Genomic DNA, 22725 nt, shown 5'->3' with positions numbered 1-22725 from the left:
TATATTCCCAGCCTGGATAGACAGGCTGCTTCTTTGGCCAGCTGCTCCTTCGGTGCCTCAGCGGGGCTCGCTGGACAGATCACGCCTGTCATTACTGCAAACCTGGTTCAACAAGCTGTTCTTGTGAGACCAGCTAGTGACTCCCGACTGCTCCTCTCTGGAGCTTCAATGGCGCTTCCTGCTCCTTGAGTACAGAGTGAAAAACCCGGCGGAATACTGGAGCTTTAACCACCTAGAATGGTACTCCACCCCTGCAGCCGTCTAAAATTCCCCCTGCAAGTCTTCAACTTGGTACATAAGTCCTCTTTGAAGAGATACTATGCAGGCTGTACGTTACTGGCCCTGTAAAAATGAGCCATTTCGGGAATTATCTCATGCCTTATATTTTTTTTGCGAAGGCAATAGCCCCAACTGGGTATACAGAGAAGTGATAATGCAATTTCCTGCAAAAGGCTGAAATGACTCCAGAGTGGTTTTGGGCTTGCTGACATAATTTCGTTGCCTACGTATCCTCACTGGGATATCCCAACTGATGAAATTGACGTAAGGAACCATCCAAAAGTCTGGTGGTTATCTGGACTGGCATATTCCCTGGATACTTTTAGCCAGATCTTCTATCCCCAAAGAGATGGCAAATATGTGACAAGAGCTGGTAGCTCCTTCATATGATTAAAAATGAAGCATATCCCCCATTAGTTCAGGGATTCGATTTCCTTATCGATATCCACATAGTTGGAGTCACATATGTAAGATCTCCAACACTCCCCTCTTCTGAGCGGGAAATATCATAACGCAACCCTGAGCCAGGTATTGCTTCCTTTCTTCTGAGTGGGAGATATTATCACGCAACCCTGAACCAGGTGTTGCTGCCACAGGCATCTGACTGACACAGCCTGTAAATGTCTCCTGAGCTAGGAGCACATTTCCTTTCCTTTTTATTTGTTCATCCATTTATTTTATTTTAATTCTTTTTATATTTGTTTGTTTGTTCATTCATTTATTTATTGTACTTACTAGACTGGTTACGCCTGCTAGTGACTCCGAGTCCTTGCTCCCTTCTGGAGCCTCAACGGAGTATTTTAGGGGAGGGAAAAATGTTGCAACCCGGTGAATGGAGCATATTTCTCGTTACAGAGCCTGCTCCTACGGAGACTCTCATAGCTTTCCGCTGGCCGCGCCGGCCACTGTTATTTTTAGAACATGAGCTCCCGCGGAGCCTCCATAGCATTCAGCTATCCCGGCCGCTGTTATTTTTATCCCACCTCCACGGCGGCAGCTGCACAAGCTGTGCCAGCTTCTCCAGGCCCGCTGCCCCTGTTCCCGAGTTCCTGAAATAATTTTTTTTTCTCTTACCTGTCGGAGCAGTTTCGAACTGCTCCGATTCTCGCACCATGCGTCAACGTATTGATGCGCATGCGGGCTGGCGGACTCTTCACGTAGTCATGCACGTGACTTCGATATAAAATTCCTTATTGAATGCGCTGAACAGTGTTATTTGCCAAGTACATGCAGTAGGCACTGTGATAAATATTTCCAAGCCCATTGAGCCACCACAATGTTTTTCTCGCATCAAGGTTCGTTATTTGCTTGAGCGTTATGACTTTGAATCCAACAAAACAGTAAAATGAAATTGTTTTTCAATAGTTAGTCCGGGTTGTTGAGGCATTGTGTTGTAGGTGACACATTGATGAACTTCACAGTGTATCCTAAAATTTTCAAAAGATTATCCTTTTCGTTTGGTGGTTTCTGCAGTAACAAATTTGTGTCAAGCTATAGATCTTTGGCCAATACTCATGCAATAGGTGCATCAAGGTAAGGCTGATTGTGAAATGGCACAAATTTGGAAGTCTTAATCTAAGGGCATTATGTTTGACATGGTTAATGCAATTGCTGCTGATGCCAAAGCTAGTCTTTCAAAACCAGTGACTGCGGCACAGTGCTGAGAAGAATTAGTCAGGAATTTTATTTTGTTTCTGACCCTGAGTGCATCTCGTCTTTCATTCGTTGAGATTGTCAGTTAAAGTAGTAAAGGAGGTTTTCTGTTACTCTTAGAATTCTTTGACCCGGGCAAATTATTTTAAGTTCCTGAATAGATGGAGCCATTTTAAGAGTTAGGTTACTAGCTTAACCATGCATAGACAGTGGAATCTTAAAGATAGCGGAGTCAGGGGATATGGGGAAGGCAGGAACGGGGTACTGATCGGGGATGATCAGCCATGATCACATTGAATGGTCATATTGAATGGCAGTGCTGGCTCGAAGGGTCGAATGGCCTACTCCTGCACATATTGTCTATTGTCTATTGACATAGAGCCTGGAAACAGGCCCTTCGGCCTAATTTGCGCACAACAATCAATATGCCCCATCTACACTAGTCCTACCTGCCTGAATTTGGTGCATATCCCTCTCAACCTATTCTATCCATACACCTCTCCAAATGTTTTTTAAACATTGTGATAGTACCGGCCTCGACTACCTTCTCCATCAGCTCAATCCATATGCTTACCACCCTTTGTGCAAAACAAAAGGTTGCCCCACAGGTTCCTATTAAATCTTTCCCCTCTCACCTTAAACTTATGTCTTCTGGTTCTTGAGTCCCCTACTGTGGATAAAAGACTTGGTGCATCTAACTTAGCTACACCTATCGGTGTATCTAACCTATCTATACCTATTGTACACCTCTACAATATCATCCCTCATCCACCTGTGTTCCAAGGAATAAAGTCCTAGCCTGCACAACCTTTCCCTATAGCTCAGGCCCTTGAGTCCTGGCAACATCCTCATAAATCTTCATTACAACCTTCCCAGTTTAATTCCAGTTGATTATGCATGTAAGACCTCATGTTTTCAATAATAATTTCCTACGTTTACCCTGCTTCTATTACTCTCTTTGTTAAAATGGCCTTAAGCTAACTGACATTTAATGGAACAGTCTGCCACTGTGTGTTTACTTTATGCTCAATTCAAAGACACTTCCTTGATACATACAGGAGATTAAAAAAAGACAAGAAGGAACAGTGCAAAGTGTTTAAGTTGTCCACGTGGCGATGTGTTATGGACAGTGCAGATGATCAGTTAAAGTGATTACTGGTCTCTATTGATCTAATCTATAATGCCACAGAACCAGCTGTGTCAACTCACCGTGTCAACCGATGATTGTACTTGTGGGTGTTGGAAGTGCAAACCCTCGTCTCAGCCGTTGCTCAATCGCTCAGACTTGGCCTTCACAGGATTAACCAAGCATGCTGTTTCCGAGCAACAGTGCATCTTGTTCTGCTGCTGAAAGTGAGTTGTTGCCAGAATTATGCCCCAGAGGCTGCAGTAAATGATACATGGCACACTGATCCCAGGAGATGGAAAGAATGCTGCATAATACAAAGTCACGCCGACCAGGATATAGCAGCAGCCCTTGAGGATGTTGTATGTCAAAAGTATGCAATCATTTAGCATGAAAGCCCCAAGTTTACCAAACTTCAGTAAAGTGGATGACTTCTGGAAGACTTTACGTGCTTCTAGCTTGTTTAGGAGTTGGATAGCCAGGGTAACTCTCATGCCACAAATATTTATTTTTACAATTAATGTAAAGTTTGTCTCAAAAATGCCTCAAAATAATGTGAACGTGAATAAACACATTGTGGTATTCGCCCTACACCATGGGATGGGAAGCACCATCTAGAAAAACTTCCCGTATTGAATACCTGCCCTCTAGAATAGTAAGATTAAACGAGAACTTACCAGTTTGAAGTTTGATCTGTATTTTATGAGGAGGAACGTTGAGGGAATACGTGAAGAACCCCGCTTACGACGCATGCGTGTCATCCTTCAAAGCAGCGGTGTGAGGTCACAGAAACATTATAATGACCTAATATAGTAAGATTATCAAAGAGATACCAGTTTAAGATATGACTAATCGAGGGTGGGAGCGGAGGGCATGTATTCCCTCAACGTTCCTCCTCATAAAATACAGATCAAACTTCAAACTGGTAAGTTCTCGTTTAATCTTACTATTTTACTTCGGAGTCAGTGAGTGACTACGTGAAGACTTCAAAGCTCTGTGACCTCATGCCGTGGAACGAGTCCATGCTTCACAACTGCCTTGGTTGTGGGGAGAATGATGTTAACATCATTAAACATAATACGATATTGAAACCCAACTGTAAAATATTAATTCCAATTATTGCCCCTATTTATGCGGTGAATTATATGCAGAACTTTAAATTGTTTCTGCAATTCTTCCAGGTTCAATAACTGGTTTGTTATAAAGTCGTTGGATAGTTTCCTCCGTTGACCATTCTACTGTCTTGAGGGTTTTGTCCATTGGTACGTCCAGCTTCATAGCTGCCAATGTAGCTGCAGCCCTGATGGAGTAAGATTTAATTTCTCCTTAGAGTCCACTCCAGCCTTTGTCATGACTAGCTTAGCCATTTAGAGATGATCTGGACTGTCACTGTTTTGAGTGGCTATTAGTAGCTGATAAACGTGACATTTCTTCCCTCTGATGATCTAGCATACTTCATGTATGATAGTAAATGAGTTATAATACAGCAACGACCATCTGTCGTATAGGCTCTGTACTTTGTTTTTAGGCCTGCTGACCCCTGTCTGTTCGGTTTGACCCTTTGATTGATGTGACAGGTTTAATTCCCTGATGAAATCATCATGTTGTCCAGCCTTAGTTTCTGTAGTGACTGGACTCTTTGCGCCGTGACCAAGGCCATCAGCATGACTGTTTACATAGTCAGTTTCTGTAATGACAGAGCTGTAGCTGGAGACCAGTTTCTTAACTTGGTCAGTACAAAACTCACATCCCATATATGAATGTACCTAGTTCTTGGGGATTAATTTTAACATGCCCTTAATGAGTTTTGTTACCAGTGTGTGTGTCCCCACAGAATGTCGCTCTGTACCTTCGACAGGTATGTAGACAGAGCACTCCTGGCGCAATTGTGGTACTATGACTAAGCCTCTCATCGTAATGGAGGCTTGCCAGGAATTCCAGAACAGATGGCTGTTTATAGATCTGTGGGTGATAATAGTTATGAACGTACTTCCTATTTCTAGAGAATACCAAGTACTGTTGAATGAGTGGACTGTCTGCGACCCGCTGAAAAGATTCCGCCTATGGTCCGTCAGTCCTAGGTGTACAAGAGGTGCTTTCAATTGTACAATAAATAGGTTAATATAGATAGTAGCATGAGTAACTCTCCATGTTGCTAGAAAGAACCAGTAAGTTAGGTCTATGATGGATGGTGATGAATGGTTCTGCCTTCTACCACCGTTGTTTATAATATGTTGTTTATTCTTATATGGCTGCAGGCAATATCATTTCGTTCAGACCTAAATGTCTGAATAAAATAAGAATTCAATTCAATTTACAAATAGAGTTGGCCAGATAGTCACGTGGTGTCGGTAAGTTTCTACCCATAGTTGACATACTACTCCCGGTGTCCATAAAACAGGTCACTGTTAATGTTAGGTTATGACCATGCCTAACAAATGTACCCACATCTAGCGCCATAGTGGCGTCAGTCGGTTACTTCATTAGCCTGTCAGAATGGCCCATAAATTGTTTGAATGACGCGTGACTGCGTTCAGTAATTAGATAATGTCTGATATTATATGGCTGGCACACAGTCCCTATGCCAATTCTACTAGCAGTCTGATGGATAGTTAGTTCCCTGCCAGTCTCCATTAAGGCTGTCCATATTACCAGCAAAGTCAGTGCCATGTGAACTGTGTTAGCAGTGAACCGCAGATGACCTGTAGTTTAACACATCTGTGGGTACCTCTAATTGGTAATCTAGCCAGCATATCTTGATACGATGCTTGCCAAATAGTACCCTAGGATCAATACAGAAGATGACACAAAGTTCTCATCTGAAAGAATATAAGTACGAAGTTCCATTAACCTAAGATGAAGTGGCAACCACCTCTGATTATGATAAGGATATTTAGTACACAAATTTCTGTGATTCTTATTGGATGTCTCCATAACATCTATAATGTGTGTACGTAGTTTAATAATGCTTCAATTTGTTGCTTCCTTGTCTGAATGACGTTCAGTTCAGTACATGCTGAACTAAGGAGCAAGTAATGAATACCTCCACATTCTATATCAGTGGTTTGGGAGGTTCCAGGTTTGCATATAAGGCCAGTGCATCCTGGTGAACTAGTGTCATGTTTATTTCTAATAGTGCGGCCGTTAATATCCCGCTGATAGGACTTTAGAACTTTCTTTCGGTTCAATACCTTGTCCTGTTATGTTTTTGGTTACTGCTAAGACTAAAGGATCCAGCAGTCCAATACAATTCCTGATAGATAGCATTCCCATCTCAGGATTACACAGTAATGTCTGTTCCAGTAATGTCTGTTTTAGGGGAACAAAAGCACACCTGTGAGTAAGGCTAACTGGTCAGATTTGAAGCCAGCATCCTGACCAACGTGTCTCCAAATACTTCAGTTAACACTGGCCACATTCAGAGCCCCACAATTTCCTAGAGGTAAATGTCTTGCCAACACCTCAGCAAAGGTATTGGCTTGCAGGTGATGTGTAGACATGTACTTTTATCCAACCGCTCCTGCCGACCTTCGTGCTCTCGGGCACTAGTCGCACGCGGTTTTTGCCGCAGCCGGTCCCCATGCCTACGGGCACTGGTCGCTCCCGGCCGCCCCATATAATTGTGCCGTTGCTCGCAGTCCCGGTACTCCCCGGCACCTGTCGCTGACGGCCGAACATGCTGCAGCCACTCGTACCGGTTTCCCAGCTCCGCGAAAGTGGCCGCAGCTGGCTGCGCTATATCCTGCAGCTGCTCATCCTTACTTCGGTATCGGTAAGTATTATCCGGAGGCTGTTTCTCCACATCACTTTCGCAGTGATGTACTTTGCGCTTTGCCTTCCCGCCCGGTCTAGGATTTGATTTTCCCGGCGCGGGGTTTAAATCCGGCACAGCTGATGTCTCCATACAAGATGCCTGTGCCGGCGGCTGCTGCTGCAGGTCCCCGGCACCTTCGCCACTGACGTCCTGCAGCTTCTTTACAGCCTTTCTACGCGTTGCTCTGTCCATTTCCTACACAGGGTGAAATGCAGAGTCCATTTTCTCCCCTCCTTCAGGGTTATGTAAACCTGTGCCTTGGTCAGGGTCTGACCAAATTTGGTCCTGCCCACTCTCCTCCGAGGAGTAAGAGATATCTTGCGGCCCCACACGGGGTACCGCTGTGGGACTTACCTTTTGCCCACTGTGGCTAGCCTCCATATTTCTGGGACTGCCACCATGGAGGAGCTCCTCCAGCCGTTTTGGTGTGATTTGCACTCGCTCCCTTTCGGGAGATGGTGGTGCTGATTCTTTCTTTCTTCCACCCGTTTTGGTGTGATTTGCACTCACTCCCTTTTCGGAGATGGTGGTGCTGATTTTTTCTTTCTTCCACCCGTTTTGGTGTGATTAGCACTCGCTCCCTTATTGGGAGATGGTGGTGTCGACATTTGTTGCTGTGCCTCTCGCTCCCTGCTGCTCTGTCCGCTCGTGGCTGCTCCTAAAACCCCTCTGTAAAGGAGTGATAGCTGACACACTGTAACCTTTACTGGTAGTTTATTATAGCACATGGCACACACGTCCCAGCACTGACTGCATCCAGCCTTCAGGCGTACTGGGACCTAGTGGGAGGAACAAAGGGAGGATACTACAGTTATACTAATATGATGGGGCGTGGTTAGTGGTGATGAGGTAGCTACATTATAGGTTGCATGCATAACCCATCTACATCCTTTCCCTTACAATTCAAACAAGTTACTACAGTAGCAGGTTTATTATACAGTACCTGCAAAGCTAAGCATATTCTCCGTAGCGAGCCGGAGGTTTTACAATCCGACCCGAGCGAGTGCGCACAGCACCTTCACCCTCCCCATCCGAAAGAATAGGAGGAGGGACAGGAACAGAAACAGGAGGTGGAGAGAAGATGGGTGGGGAACCCGGCTTGAAGGGGGAACGGAGAGGCACAGGAGAGCCAGGTGAGAATGAAGGGGTAGAACGAGCTGAAGTTGGAGAGAAAGAAGACTTTGCAGGGGACAACAGAGCCTTGGGAGCAAAACCCGGAGGAGCAGGGGGGGCTATCCGAGGCAAGAGGACCGACCGTGGCATGCAGGGAGCAGATGGAACGTTAGTGGAGGAAGGCTCGACACGCGATGGAGGGGTATACGGAACCGCAGGAGGTGGTTTGGGCTCGTTAACCGCCAACAGGTGCTGGCGGCTGCGTCGGTATACAGTCCCTTCGAAATCCACGAGGTAGGACCGTGGCGCGCTGTCAAACCCGACGACGGTGGCAAGTCGGGAATAGCCGGTGGGCGTCTGCAAACGGACGACCTGTCCAGGCATCAGTGGAGAAAGAGGGCGGCAGGATTTATCATGCGATCGTCGCTGGATCTCGTGCTTCTGGGCAATACGTTTCTGGACATCAGCAGGCTGCAGGACCTTAGGCATCAGGGACTGCTGGGCAATAGGCATCGGAGGGCGGACAACTCGGGTCATGAGTCGCTGGGCAGGGGATCCCATGGTACTGTCTCTGGAAATGTTGCGAAGGTTCAGGAGACCCTGATAGAAATCCCCGTTCGAGAGGCGGGTTTGTTCAAGCAGGTGCTTAGCGCTGCGGACCGCCCGTTCAGCCAGACCATTGCTTTGCGGGTACTCCGGGCTGCTAGTGAAATGATTAAAGTTCCACTTTGTGGCAAATGATCGAAACTCGGCGCTGGTGAACTGGCGACCGTTGTCTGTCTGTAGCCGGACAGGGGAACCAAACGTGGCAAAGTGGCGGCGAAGCTTGCTGATCACCATCTCGGAGGTGATGGCAGGGAGGAGGTCCACCTCGAACCAATTCGAGTAAGAGTCTACTAGCACAAGGTATTGCTTCCCACGCCAGTCGAAAATGTCGGCAGCCAGAGAAGACCAGGGCATGTCAGGTGCAGGCTGCTGCAAAAGTGGCTGTCTTTGCTGATGCGGGGCAAGCGAGTGACAGTCCGGACAGGAATCAACCCTGGCCTGGATGTATTTAGCCATGGCCGGCCAGTAGTACTGTTCCTGGGCATGTGAGATGGTGGCATCCGCCCCAGGATGACCCATGTGGGCGGCATCAAAATACAAGCCACGCAGCGATTCCGGGATGACAACTTTGTGTCCTTTGATAATAATACCGTCCCGGAGGACTAACTCATCGCGGACCAAAAAATAGGGGTGGACGCTGGCAGGCAACGAATTCCGCTTGGTGGGCCACCCGCGCTTGATGACAGCAGCAAGCTGCTGCAGGTCGGGGTCGTTTGCGGTATGTTCAACCAAGCACTGCAGCTGGTGAGAAGGGACGAAGTTGACGTTCAGTACCTGTAAGTCCGACTGCTCGAAGGGGTGCTGGTCGCAGGAGGCACGGGGGGCCCGGGACAGTGCATCAGCCACATGCATCTCGGTGCCCCTCTTATATACGATTTTAAAGTCAAAACGCTGTAGCTGCAGCATCATCCGCTGTAGCCTGGCAGGAGCGCAGTGTATTGGTTTGTTAAGTATCGTTACCAGTGGCTGGTGATCCGTCTCAACGGTGAACCTGGTGCCAAATAAGAAGTCCTTAAACTTCGAACACGCGAAAACCACCGCCAGCAGCTCCTTCTCTATCTGGGCATAGCGCTGCTCTGTGTCCGTCATGGTCCTGGAGGCATAGGAGATGGGCAGCAGCGAGTCACCAGCGTGGGGTTGCAGGCAGGCAGCACCCAGACCAAATCGAGAGGCATCGCAAGTGACTACGATCGGACGCAGCAGATCAAAAAACTTCAGTGTAGGTGTGCTGACCAGCCTCGTCTTTAGCAGATCAAATGCCTGCTGGTGGTGCGGAAACCATGCCCAGGCAATGTCCTTCTTTGTGAGCTGTCTCAGGGGTGCGCTCAACTCGCTGAGGTCGGGGATAAACTTCCCCAGGTAATTCACCATACCCAGGAAGCGCTGCAGACTGACAGCGTCTGTCGGGGCGGGCAGCTCAGAGATTGCGCTGGTCTTTTGCGGGTCTGGCTTCAACCCTTGGGCCGTGAAAACGTGGCCGACATATGTGACCTCAGGCACCCGGAACTTGCACTTTGACCGATTGAGCTTCAAATTAATCTGCCGCGCACGGTCCAAAATCCGCCGGAGGTTGTGGTCATGTTCGGCCACATCCCTCCCATAGACCAGAATGTCATCCACAATGATCGCGCAGGGCAGACCTGCGAATAATTGTTCCATAGAACGCTGAAATACCTCGCTGGCAGAGTTGATGCCGAACGGCATCCGTAAAAACTTAAACCTGCCGAAGGGCGTGCTGAACGTGGTCAGGTCCGTGGAGCGTTTGTCCAGTGGTATCTGCCAAAACGAACTTTTTGCATCGAGGACGGAGAACACAGTAGCTTGTCCCACCTGGGCGGCAACATCTTCGACAGTCCTCATGGGGTAGTGGGGCCGTTTAATCGCCATATTTAAGTCCTTAGGGTTGATGCATATCCGTATCTCGTTTTTTCCTTTCTTCAACGTGGCGACCATGGTGGAGACCCATACGGTTGGATCGCTGACAGCCTCCAGCACTCCCATGTTGACCATGTCCTTAAGCATATTCTCCACCTTGCCCTTCATGGCAAAAGACACTCTGTGGGGTGGACGGATCACAGGCTCCACAGATGGGTCAGTCGCGATCTTGTACACCACCGGCAGCTTCCCCAGCTTGTCGTCAAACAGGTCTGGGTACTCACATAGTGGATCCATCACAGGTTGCACCTCGTGGACCGTATGGTTAAACGACACCAGCCCAAGATCCTGGCAGGCCCGGTTGCTAAGCAACGTCACACAGTCACTGTCCAGAATGAAGAAAGACAGGTCCTGGGAAGATTCCTGCAGCACGCAGTGGAAAGTCGCCCTCCCCACAGGTGTTAGTTCCTCTCCCCCATAGGCACGCAAAACAGAGCGGTCGGCAATCAGCAGCTCATTATTCCTTATCTGGTGGAACAGCTTTGTTGACATTACTGTTCACTTTCGCCCCCGTGTCAAGTTTAGCAGAGAAAGACTTATTGTTTACAGTTATGTTCACAGAAGGATCGGGGAGGCGAGATCGGCTGTGGAGGAGAGTGTAAATACTTACATCTCCCGTGGAAAAGCTGAGCTCAGAGTCGGGGGCAGCGTCAACAGAGGGCTGAGAGTCCATCTCGCTATCAACTTGCAGAAGGTTGTTTAGGAGTTGTCTGGGAGCTGAGGGCACTTTCCCACGGGATCGGCAGACAGCTGCAAAATGGTTTCTTCTCCCGCAGAAATTGCAGGTCTTACCAAGGGCTGGGCACTGTGATTCTGAGGAGTGCACGTAGCTGCAGTTAGGACACTTGTTAGATCTTGGGTCCCGGGGTGTACGAACGGGCCGCGGTGGAGGGCGAAAGTTCTCCTTCATCCGTCGTTGTCCAGCAACACCAGTTAAATTTATGGCTCGGTTGTCAGACCCCCTCTTTCCATGAGGAGGGTTGACCACTTCGGCAATGCGGCACGCATGCATTGCCTGAGTCAGGGTTAGGTCAGGCCGTTGCAGCAGGTCGGCACGCAGCTTCTGATCGATCATACCGGTAACGAGAATGTCTCTGGTGAGCTGGTCGCGCATGGTTTCGAATCGGCACCTCTGAGCGAGGTGCCGCAGGTCGGCAATGAAGCATTCAACAGGTTCATCAGGCTGTTGCTTGCGTGAGAAGAACCTGGCCCGCTCCAGTATACGGTTGGAGGGCAGGTCACATATCTCAGCGAATTTGCGCAAAAGACATACCGGGTCGTCGGCCGATTCAGCTGGCTCGACCGGTTGGTCGTTGTCATCCAGGACCGCTGGTTCGTAGACAAAGGCTTGAGCTCTCTTCATTGCGTCGGGACCGGCCAGGTTGAGCAAGAGTGATGCTTTGACCGCGGCTGGGTCGTTCCGGTTCGCAATATTGACGTAGTGAGTGTAGTCCATCACAAAAGTCGACCATCGTTCCGCAATGTCAGCATCGAAGACAAGGGGAGATGGCTTTCGGCATGAGGATGCCATATTAAGGGAAACCGGAAACTGGGCACTAACGGGGACAAAATAAATGAAAACCGGTAAACGGGAAACGCGAGTTTTAAACTTCTGACGCCATGTAAAGGAGTGATAGCTGACACACTGTAACCTTTACTGGTAGTTTATTATAGCACATGGCACACACGTCCCAGCACTGACTGCATCCAGCCTTCAGGCGTACTGGGACCTAGTGGGAGGAACAAAGGGAGGATACTACAGTTATACTAATATGATGGGGCGTGGTTAGTGGTGATGAGGTAGCTACATTATAGGTTGCATGCATAACCCATCTACACCCTCCAACCGACCCCCAGTGCGCACGGGCACTGGTCGCTCGCGGCTATTCAGAGTCGGACTCCTCGAAGTCAACGACTCTGATTATGCCTACCTCTCCCGACCAGCCTGGGCTGGCGCGGGAGCGAAGTTGGGAGCTAAAATCGGGAGGGAAAGTCGGGAGCTAAAATCGGGGGGGGGGGGGGGGTAAGTCTGGCACAGCTATTCCCATTACGGGAGTTCAGCCTGTTGCTGCTGTCTGTTTTCCCCCCCTGCCTCTGCGGTGCTCCAGCGGGTCCAACGTGTACTCAGTGCTCTCGGGCACTGACCGCTCGCCGCTATTTTTAGACCTGCGGAACCCCTGTTAACGCGCCAGTTCCGCACCTTCCAGCCCCTCGGACCCATGAATTATTAAATCCACTAAACGACTTGTGGGGCTGTTTCCGGGTTGTCGGGAAAACTGCTCCAGCGACCGTTGTCCTAGCGCTAAAGTCGGCTCCGTTCCTGTTTAAAAGCAATTAACGGGCCCCGGCCGCTGCTGGCTGCCTGCAAATCTGCAGACTCTCCCCAGCCAGCTTCATCAGCCTTCTAGATAAAAAAGGGTAAGTAAAGAAAACGAAGTTCCCTTACGTTCCTGTTGCAGGTTCAACCCCTGCCGATTTGGAGGAACGTCCTTCCTCCAGCGATGACGAGTTCGAATGCGTGTAGCGATATGACACGCATGCATCGTAAGCGGGGTTCTTCACGTAGTCACTCACGTGACTCCGAAGTAAAATTAGCTGTATCTCAGGCCAGTGCGGTTACAACAGTGGCATCTATCCAACAATGTGGAAGATTGGTCAGATATATCCTGTTCTCACATTGTGGAAAAATCCAATCTGGCAGAATGTTGTTCAATCAAGTTACACTCAATGTCTGTTATAGTTACAGAAGCTGGTATTTCACATGCTACTAATTGGCAAACATCCGGTAATTTGCTTACTGTTGCGTGATCACCAGATTTTGTCAGTGATTTTGGTCCAAACATAGACCAGAGAGCTAAATTCTGGAGGTGAGGTGCAAGGGACTGTCCGTGACACCATGGCAGCATTTGACAGTGTTGTGGCATTAAGGTACCCTGGTAAAACTGAAATCATTTGGCATCAAAGGGAAAACACTCTAGTGGTTGGAGTCATCTCACACAAAAGGAAATGGTCTGATTTTGGGAGCTTAATCATCCCAGCCCAGGACACTACTGCTAGAGTTGCTCAAGGCAGTATCTTGCACCCAACCATCTTCAGCTGTGTCATCAGTGACCTTCTTTCTATCAGAATATCTGAATTCGAGATGTTCGCTGTTTGCCATTGCAACACGACCATTAAAGCAATCAGCAATAGGTGGCAAATATCGATCATGGTACAGTGTGTCAGACAATGACCCCGTCAAGAGAGAGTCTAACCAGATACAGATTCCCCATCATCCAAATCCTGGGTGTCACTACAGTCCAAAAACTACTCACAAAGCATCCGACTGCTTATAAATAGCATGGCTCCAACAGTGAATCGGAGGCTGGATATCCTGTGGCAACCAACATGTCTCCTGCCACTGTAGGCATGTCCCACCATCTGTAAGACACAAGTGAGGACTGTGATGAAGTACTCTCCACTTACCTGGATGCGTGCAGAGCCAATAACACAAGAATCACAAATTAGCCTGCCGGATCGGCACTCTATTAACCACCAGAAACATTCACTTTCTCTACCACTGGTTCAGTGGCTTCAGTGTGCACTGCACTTACTCAGCCAGACTCTTCTACAGATGGGGCAGCTAGAGGAAGGTGGAGTGGGCGGTCGGTTGGGTAGATTTAGAGATGGTGGGCCAATGCTTTTCGCCAGTCAGTAGGGATTTTGCATTGTCTTTGAGGCTTCAGACACACTTTTGAATCTTTTCCTCAGCTGCCTAGTAATCTGGTGGCATTAGAAAGTTCAGAATAAAGTTTCAGGAGCCCGAGGAGAATGAAATCAACATGGCTTTTCCAAAGTGACTGACTATGTGGGTGCAGGAGGACGAGGGGTGATCATCTAGAGACTTATATATCCTGAGATGAATAGATGAGGTAAATGCAAGAGTCTTTGACCCAGTGTAGGGGAATCAAGAACCAGAGGATGTTGGTTTAAGATGAGAAGGCAAAGATGTAAGCAGAACCTGAGGGGCGACTTTTTTCACAAAGGGTAATAGATATATGGGATGAGCTGCCAGAGAAGGTTGTTGAGGCAGATACTATTGCAATGTTTAAAAAAACCTTTGGGCGGGCACATGAATAGGATCGCTTTAGGAATATGGGCCAAAAGCAAGCAGGTGGACTCATGTAGATGGGACATGTTGGTCAGCGTGGGCAAGTTTGGCTGAAGGGCCTGTTTCCACATTGTTTAACTATATGACAACAATAACTGGGGCCACAATAATGGTGTTGGCTTGAGAGAGGACAGTGTGGTTTGTTTTCTTGTCCTTCCTGTGAATTTGAGGATTTTGAAGGTGTTGATGGTACTTTTCCAATGACTTGAGATGCCAGTTGCAATGCAGTCTAGGTCACAGGACTACTGGGCTTGTTGTCCAGGTTTGGGCCAGGTTTCAGGTCTTGATCTTCAAGTACCCTTTTCATCATTTGCCCCGAGATTGTGCTAGAGCACTGAGGCCAAGGTGTCTGCCTCCCCCACCAGCCGTGGATAAACTTTGATTGTTTTCTCTGGAGCTTTGAATGTTAAAGTCACAATTACAGCACCCATTTATGATTGCAAAGGAAATGTTCAACTCCTGGAAATCTGAACTCAAAAACTGATAACACATGAAATACTCAGCTGATTGATCAGTATGTGTAGAGAGAGAAAGAAACTCACTATTACAGATCACTGGTCTTTTGTCAGAAGAAGCATCATTTCCTCATGTTCACTCCCAGCATGAGGTGGGGTGCCAGAAGACCCGTTCATCTTCACTGAGAATCATCAGCCTGAACTGAAGTACGGTGAAGGCTGGAGTCGGAAGTGTCATTGACCTGTAATGTTGACTGTTTCTCACTCCACAGCTGTTTAGTTTAGTTTAGTTTATTGTCACGTGTACCGAGGTACAATGAAAAGCTTTTGTTGCATGCTAACGAGTTAGCAGAAAGGCAATAAATGATTACAATCGAGCCATTCACAGTGTACCAATATTACGTTTAGTGCAAGATAAAGCCAGTAAAGTCCAATCAAAGATAGTTGCCTGACTTGCTGAGATATCTTCAGCATTTTCTGTTCCTGATTAGTTATTATACATTCTTAAGGTTTTAAATGATTGGAGAGATTTTAAAGTGACATTGGAAAAGATTGTCGTGAGCCTAGAAGATGACTTTTTCTTTGTGTGATATCAATGACCCTTCTGGTTTTCCATCACACCTAATAATCAGACCTTATTTTTACTAGGTTTAATTATTCAACATACAAACACTGCTTAATTAGTCATGGCGGATCTGAGTATAATCCCAATTTTGCACTCCTGGTGGCCCTTAGCAACCTAACATCCCCTTGCTTATCAATAATCTATTTACCTCACCCTTAACCGTTCAGATTCTAATTTTATTGAATTTTGAAAGAGGGGGGTTCCAAGGAGACAGCCTTCAGTGAGAGAAAAATTCACATCATCTTTGTCTTAAATGGGCGAACCTTCCTTGTAATTAATGAGCCCTTTTTCTATAAGGGCAAACATCCTCTCCACATACAGTCTGTGGGTCTTGTATACTTAATTAATATCTTCTCTTACTCTTCAGAACTGCACCAGATACAAGCCTCGCCTGTTCAGTGTTTTCTCGGAGGCCAACCTACCCATTCCTGGCACTAGTCTTGTAAATCTTCCCTGAACTGCTTGCAGTGAAAGGTGTATTGATGCAACTTTGATGGACTAATTGGCCTCCACCAGGGCCGTAAATTTGAGATCCAGTGAAATGCTGGCACTGTGACATAATTAAAGGAACAATTTAAAGATGGAATTTAATGATACTTGTGCCAGTGACTGACATAATGGAAATCCTCAACTTTACTATCCGAGGATAATTGTTGCTGATTAACGAGAGATTGATTTACAAATGGAAATAAAGCATGTGTCCAATAAGTGACAGTGGTGATCAAGAGCAGACAGTGGAATACAACACATTGGGCAGTCCAGAAGCTGGAAAAACACTAAATGCAGCGACTACCCCAGATGTAATTAAAGGTTCAAAGGTTCATTTATTGTCACATACACCAATTGGTGTAGTGAAATTCAAGTTGCCATTGCATCACATTAATAAGAATACAACATAACATTTTAAAGAAATTTAACATAAAACATAAAAACATCCCCCCACAATGGTTCCAACTGTGAGGGAAGGCACAAAGTCCAGTCCCCATCCCCTTGTCCACACGTAGTCAGGCCTATTGAGGCCTCCGCAGTCGTCGCTACGGGGCCTGATGTTTCAGGCCCTTCTCGCCAGGTGATGGTGCTCCGGCGTTGGGAGAACCCTCTCAGTGGCTTGGGATGTCTGGAACGGCCACTTCCTTACCATAGACCGCGGTTTCCGAAGCCGACAGGCCGCGCTGGACGGAGCTCCATCACTGGTGATCTCGGCGAGAGATCCCAGGCTCCCGATGTTAAAGTCAGCGCCGCAGCTGTCCGCTCCACAGACCCGCAGCATCACGATGTTTTCATCGGCGGTCTCAGCATTCTGGAGCTCCAGCGCGGCGACCCGGGCAAGGCATCCTCCGCTCCGCGATAGCGCTCCAGCGCTGTGCCGCCGCTGAAGCCGTGGTTCTGGCCGGTCCCCTCAGGAAAGGCCGCTCCAGACCCGATGGAAGGCCGCGAGGACGGGTCGAAGACGGTGCTCAGAGGAAAGCTGCCTCTCCGCCCAGGTAGGGACTAGGAAAAGCAGTTTCCCCCTCCCCACCCCCCACATAAATGACTAGTCCTCCAAAAACAAGACACTATTCAACATACTAAAAAAAATTTAAAGAAGCGAAAAAACAGACAGCTGCAGGCAGGGCAGCCATACCCAACGGGAATCTAAAGTAAAATAATTTCTTTTCCCACAGTTACATTCAGTAGCCACATGAAAGAAACTTGCAACACAGCATTAGAGAACTATTCGCCCAACAGTGCATCAAATAGAAGTGCATGGCAAGTCAACACATGTTTCCTCTGAGGGATTGGTGCTTAAGTATGGATCGCACGTGCATTTTCATAAGATTTCTTTCCTCTGTGTCTTCTGCCATTGTTTGTCAAAGTGCATGGATGTGTGTTGCAACCTAAGTGGGCGCTGGAGGGTGGGGTGAAGTGTATAACCTTTTTAAGGACGATTTTTTTCCCGGTGGATTTCCAGCTACTGACTCATCTGTGCAGGATTTGCTACAGTTTTTCAATCAAGAGGGATCGAGCCTCAAGCATTTTTCGCCAAGATCGCAAGCGATGTCCTGCCATGCATCATGGAGCACACATTGAGTGTGTGCAGGCTCCTCATGCATTTTCAGAAGATTCAGGAGAAAAATCGTGAACTTCTTCGTATCTGTAGCAAATTCCTGCAAATCCCCTTGCAATTAATTTTGCTTTACTGAAATGGAATAGTGTTCAGAAATGTTGTGCCATAGCTCCACTTATTTGAGGTTTGAAGTATGTTGCCACCTAGTGGGGCAGCTGTAGCAAAGGTATTGATGAGTTCTGGTCTACTGGCTGACATTTCAGTGTTGCCTACACATTTATGTTGACACCCACCATCAGATCAATTTCCTCAAACATCTATCATTTTTCCACGCACTCAGTTGTTGTGGAACTTTATATTGATTCTATTAACCTTTGGAAAATCACTTTGTCAAAGGGGCAAAGGCCTTGCAAGTACTTCAACATTCAAATGTAACACACTTAAATAACAGCAGGACCTGTGGACTGAAATCACTTCAACAGATTTGGACTCTATTCATGTTTATTTCTTGTAAAAACCCAAAGCATTTATAATGAAATGGAAATCACAGCAGAGGCATCACAGGTTTTACAGGGATTTTTCCCGAACCTGCTCTCCCTCCCCTCTCCCCTCACCTTGAGTTGGAAAGATAGTCTCTAGACATTCACTGAGTGATTGGCGGGAGTTAAAATTGATCAGGATCCTTGTTGTTAGTACCCCTCCTAAGGAGAAGAGTTCCATTCATCTAGACTTCAAGTGCTTGAAATGATGAGCTATCAGCAGTCAGGGGACCATAAGTAATTTATTAAGATCTAAGAGAAACTTTCCACTATCACTGAATGCAAATCAGGACTTAATCAAATGTATTCTAAGATTACAAAGCGCAAGTCATGACCTCTCAATAGTCCAAATCATGCCACAGCCATTGAAGTGTATGTGGTCGAGTCAGTGTGAGATATGTCAGCCAATTTATACCCAACAAATTCTCAGCATGAGCAATTGGATAGACTGGTTCAGTGAAGTGGATGTGGAGAGGATGTTTCCACTAGTGGGAGAGTCTAGGACTAGAGGTCATAGCCTCAGACTTAAAGGACGGTCCTTTAGGAAGGAAATGAGGAGAAATTTCTTTGGTCAGAGGGTGGTGAACCTGTGGAATTCTTTGCCACAGAAGGTGGAGGCTTAGTCAATGGATATTTTTAAGGCAGAGATAGATAAATTCTTGATTAGTACGGGTGTCAGGGGTAATGGAGAGATGGCAGGAGAATGGGTTTAGGAGGGAGAGATAGATGAGCCAAATGGCCTAATTCTGCTGCCATCACTTATGACCTTCTGGTTAACAGAAACTAAGGAGAACCCCTCTTTTACAATAGCGCTTCTTTTGGAAATGTGTCATCTGCAATGTGGACAACAGTTACTGACAGCAGCTCCCAAACCTCAGCCTCCACCTCCATGATGGACAAGCCCAGCAGATATATGGGGCCAACATCTGTCCCTCCAAGATGCACATCATCCTGCTTTAGGGATTCGTTGCTGATCCTTCAATGGGTTTAAATCCTGGAAACAAAAGAGCACCGTGGATGCACCTGCACCAAATGCATTGCAATGGTTCAAGAAAGCGGCTCACCAGCAACTTCTGAAGGACAATTAACAATGGCCAATAAAGGCCAACCTTGCCAACAATGCCTAGATCTGGAAAAATGATTTTTTTTTAAATCCATCCCTGGGTTTTCACTTGTTATCTTTGATGTGGAAAGGTTTTCCAGCAGTGTAGTCCTCTCTTCATGCTGCATTGGACTGTCAACCATGATTGAATGTTTAAGCACCTGAAACAATTTACAAACTTGGTGCCTACCTCAGCGATGAAAGTTTTAACATCCAACACACAGCTGACACCCATATGTAGTGTAGCAAGGAACTGCAGATGCTGGTTTATATCAAAGATAGACACTCAAAATGCTAGAATAACTCAGCAGGTCAGGTAGCATCTCTGGAAAAAAAAGAATAGGTGCGTTTCGGGTAGGAACCCTTCTTTAGTCTCAAACGTAGTGCATGGATACCTTAATGAGTTTTCACATTTTAAGTTAATATTTACATTTCACATGCTTGAAAGGAACTGAATCTGGTATTTTCATGGGCATCCTGGAATAATTCTAATAGGTGTAAAGTCTCTGAAGGCTCTGTTCAATAAAATGTCTTGAATCAATAAACCCGCTGTTCTGATTGAACAAAGAATCGTTGGCACTGCCTGAAATAGTATTAGTGGCATTTAATATCTAAATGGGGGTGGGAGATTGCAACCTTCATGTGGTCCACCCTGTTTCGACGAATGCAATCAACCTGGCGTGCACAAACAGAAGATCAAACAGAACAAGTTGTCTTACAACTTTAGGCTGTGCACGCCATACACAAGAAGAAGAAGAAGATATCTAAATCGTTTTATACAGCAATATTTTCATTGGCAAGCTGGGGGGTTGATCTTAGCATTTTGTCTTTTGAAACATGATTTGTTTTTAGAATAATTTTTCCATAATCAATTTACTTTGTATAACGATGTAATCTCATAAATTATATAAAAATGAGGCTTCAGCACTTTCAGCTTGGAAGGATACTGCATTGCCTGTCAGAAGGATAAGCAGGCAGAAAGCTTTTGTATTTGACTCAGTCCTGTTTCCCTCTAATGAAAAGTGTTTGGATTCCAATAACTTTCACTTGTGTGTGCTACTTTGAAATATGAATGCAGACTGCCTTTGTGGTGTTACATTCTACAGGCTTTGAGAACACGTTTTCTTATAAAATAAATCCGATTAGCCAGAATAAATGAGAAAAGTTTAAAATGAAATTGCTGTCACATCAGCTGACCTCATCCAGAATAGAGTTATGGTGCTGAAATTTGCCTCGGCACTCTTGGGATAAGAAGAAAAGCATTATACAGCACTGATTAGATCTGTATCCTGCTCAGTGATGCTGACTCCTAGGGAGAATGGTGCTGCCATGCAATGGACGCTTACAAGTGAGTAATCAAAGGCTAGGCAATGTTCAGAGAAGACATCAGGAGCTCACTGACCAAATCCTGGGAAAGGACAGGAGAAAAAACAGAACTTGCTTTGGAATATGGCGTATAGATGATGAACAAATCTAATTGATGTTCACAGCTAATGCAAACATTTTCAAGTGGTGCAGAAAGAGAGAGGAGGAGGGAGCAACAGCAATTGTGGACATGTAGCAGTTGCAGCATACATGGGATATAGTGCATTTACATACTGTTACTAACAAAGAAAAACATTCAAGTTGTATTTCAGGAGCATAACCAAACAAAAAAATTGGCCAGGCTCCTGAACATGGAGCTGATACTTTGAAAGCTTTGTTAACATGAAGCGATGTGAGGCCCCAGCGCGCGTTAATGTTCTTAAAATAACTTATTGGACAGCTTCAAGGCAATGTTAGCATGATACAGACAGTACATTTTGCAAGTAAAAGTCATAGAATTGTTGCTATTAAGTAGACATAAAACAGTTTATCATCAGGCATTAATGTAACAGGAAAGAGGATGGTCTCTCCATTCATGAGTTCAGGATATAGTCTTTCAATATATGGGCTGCATTTTCTGCTTGAAACAAAAAAACTTCTAATTTAGGCCAGCTTGGTAAAAGTAAACATCGCTTTTGATTTTACCATTTAATTTAAACCATCTAAAATTGATAGTGTTACTTTGCAGAGTAACACATAATCTAGCTTGTTCATTTAATATTGTTATGCATTAATGGTTTTGCACATTTTAAAGCTCACATATGATGTCTTAGTTTCATCAGCAATTTAACTTATTTTAGATTGCAAATTAACACAGCTAAAATTAGTTGATCTGACAATAGAATAATTGAGTTTTCTTGGTGGTTAATAAGATGACGCAGTTGAAATTGCACAGTACATTTATCATTTACAATGGATGTCAGCATTCTTGACAGATCTCTTCATATTGATAAGCTTGCATTCAGAGATTTCTCTTTATACCTAATGCAGTAGCACCATCACACTCTATCACACCAAGTGAAGCCACTAAATTAAACCCAAAAAAATGAGGCAATAACATTTAATTGAAGGTCGATCAAATGGTGTTCCACTGACCAGGTTCCATTGTGATATTAAGTACTATCTCCATACATTTAAAACATTAGATGAATATTATTTGTAAATCTTTCTTTCCTCACTCCTGAAATCCATTCAAAATGCTTTGCAAAAGATGGTGGGAATATTAAGCCAAATTTGGAAATTCCTTTATCTGATTTACAATCCAGTGATAAAAGTTTTTCAATCTTTTCCTTTTGTGGTTTTCAGTAGACCTAGCGTTAACGCTATCTCCATTGCCAGACAGGAAAATTGCTAAGAAGAGTGGCTCTGCAGTAATCACTCTAAATTGTTGAAAAATTGGTTACATGCACATTTATATTCCATGTTCCATAAAAATGCAAGAAAGTCCCAGAGACTCTGGTAGTTGAAAACAACCACCAGTTGGGTCACGACTCAATATGTCACCTATCCACGTTCTCCAGAAATGCTGCCTGACCTGTTGAGTTACTCTAGCATTTTTTTGTAAACCAGCATCTGCTGGTCAATAGTATCTGCTTTGCTTTATAACCATTTACTTCGTTTTTGATATTAATCCTATGTCTTAAACATAAATTTAATGTTTGTTGTTTAGTAGCTCGCAAAGAAACAGAGGTGCTAATCGTTATATTCACATCACACCAAATATTTCCATAGCAGGACTTTAGCATTCATCAGTGGTTGCTGTTTAGAATCAGGATCATTGTCTGTTTTCACTCCATAAACCACTATTATCCCTTTCACTGGAGGGGTTCAGTTGCCTTAATGACAAAGGATGAGGATGGAATCAGCAAACTACTCATCCAGTGGCTGTTATGTGGCTTCAGAAATCTGCAGAAATA

The 22725-nt window shown here is 45.7% G+C and overlaps 1 protein-coding gene across 3 annotated transcripts in view; it reads left to right on the top strand.

Annotated features, from left to right (window-relative positions):
- The window catches only part of stxbp6 (syntaxin binding protein 6), a 252243-nt gene that overhangs the window by 208135 nt on the left and 21383 nt on the right, over positions 1-22725 (top strand). The gene's annotated exons all lie outside the window — the stretch shown is intronic.

This window comes from Amblyraja radiata, chromosome 9, assembly GCF_010909765.2.
Source record: "Amblyraja radiata isolate CabotCenter1 chromosome 9, sAmbRad1.1.pri, whole genome shotgun sequence".
NCBI lineage: Eukaryota > Metazoa > Chordata > Chondrichthyes > Rajiformes > Rajidae > Amblyraja > Amblyraja radiata.
The sequence above is the reverse complement of the archived record's forward strand: the minus strand, read 5'-3'. Positions and strand labels throughout refer to the sequence as shown.